This window comes from Octopus bimaculoides, chromosome 28 (assembly GCF_001194135.2).
Source record: "Octopus bimaculoides isolate UCB-OBI-ISO-001 chromosome 28, ASM119413v2, whole genome shotgun sequence".
NCBI lineage: Eukaryota > Metazoa > Mollusca > Cephalopoda > Octopoda > Octopodidae > Octopus > Octopus bimaculoides.
This window is the reverse complement of record NC_069008.1, coordinates 2,899,797-2,901,761: the sequence shown is the minus strand read 5'-3', so window position 1 is coordinate 2,901,761 and position 1,965 is coordinate 2,899,797. Positions and strand designations below refer to the sequence as shown.

Here is a 1,965-nt window from a genome sequence, read left to right as displayed (position 1 = left end):
ATATATATGCATGCATACATACATACACACTCACTCATGCATACATACACATGAACTGAATAATAATAATAATAATAATAATAATAATAATAATAAGAAGAAGAAGAAGAAGAAGAAGAAGAAGAAGAAGAAGAAGAACAACAACAACAACAACAACAACAACAACAACAACAACATCGAAAAATATCTAAGGAATGAGAACCCAGGTTCGAAATTTCCCCAAGACTGATGAAGGCTGGAGGGTGTATCAGCTGAAACGTTGTGTTAACAACAAACAAGATGAGGACAAATATCCATCAAATATAAATAATGGATATATTTTATGATGGTACCTGTAACAAGACATGTATCACTAAAGAATGTTACAGCTGAATAAAGAAAATATGGATCTCAGAACACTCTGCAGTCAATAAAACTGTGGCCCACAATGCGTTTGCAGTGCCAGTACTCATACGAACATTTGGGCTACTTGACTGGACGCCTGATGAGTTCCAAGCCATTGATGTGAACACCTGGAAGATACTAACCAGCACACAATTTCTACATCAACGGTGATGTAGACCACCCCTACCTAAAATGCAGAAAAGGTGGCAGGGGCTTAACATCGATCCAGACCACCTTTGAATGTCGTATCATACCCCTTTGGCAACATCTTTTAACCACCAAGTGTCAAAGTGCATCCTTTGACCAAGTTTCCACACAGGAGGCTGATAACATCATCTAACTTAGAAAGCAGCTCTTTGAGCAGCATTCCTTATCTGATAACTTTAAATACATGCCCAAATACATGCCTAAAGAAGTTGCATAACTCTATTGCAACGTATCATCAGATGAAAAGATGAGTGTATATCAGCAGGCGTCCATGTATAGATATGTAGGTAGAAAGTTCCAGGATGATAGTAACATCGATCATCAAGACAGTTTATCATGGACGAATAGCTGGATTACTAGCTCCCACTTTGATGGGTATGTGTTTGCAATCCAGGAACAGGAAATATCAACCAAATATCTGATGCACAAAAGGGACAGAGACACAGGAAAAGCAGCAAAATGTGATAACCGATGCAGACTTTGTGGAGGTAATACTGAATATATCACCCATATCATAAACAGTTGTCAGAAAATATCATCATGGTCTTATCTCCTGATGAGACATGATGTTGTAGCTTGGACATTGTATAATGAGATCCTTTGGAAGGATAGCCCCAAGGACAAAGAAATAAGCAACAGATGGCTCTGACCTGTCCTGGAAGCACATGCAGTGACAAATCTAAATGTCCTTCAGCTCAGGCATGCGATATATATCTCCATTGTTTATGAAGCACAGGTATCAGCAAACAATACCAACAGTCAGACAGAGATCAAACACTATATAGGGTTCATGGAAGGAAAATTTAAACTCAGATACAACAACCATTTTCTACCTTTAGACTCCCTGAGAAGAAACATGAAACAATCCTCTTGGCATTAATCTGGAGACTTAGTGACGTGAACATCAAGTGAAACATGTTTTCTAAAACCTAACTTTATATTAATGGATCAAAATAAATCTGTATGATCGCTTGAAAAACTTTATCTTAGAAAAAGACTTCAGAACCTTCAAGCACTGTATAAATACAAGGAGTGAAATTTATTATTCATGCCCACATTCTAGAAAATACATCTTAGTGAGAATAAAGAATATACCACCAGACACATCATTTCACTTTGCACTGTTGGTTTCGGTGGTTTTCAACATTCATAAAACATTGATTGTATTTCCTGTGCAGTTGATTATCTCCCCTTGTTTACTCCTTTTTTTTTTCTAACTGTGATTGTTTATTCAAAACTTGATTATATTGAATGCATTAACCAAACTGTCTTGTTGATTTTACCAGCTTGATATTAGGGTGAAATAAATTAATATTTTGAACTGAACCCGGAACCATGTGGTTGGGAAACAAGCTTCTTACCACACAAGTCATT

General features: G+C 36.7%; 1 protein-coding gene across 1 annotated transcript in view; it reads left to right on the top strand.

Moving 5' to 3' along the window:
- LOC128251064 (uncharacterized) overlaps nt 1–1,965 on the top strand; it is a 54,759-nt gene that overhangs the window by 19,195 nt on the left and 33,599 nt on the right. The gene's annotated exons all lie outside the window — the stretch shown is intronic.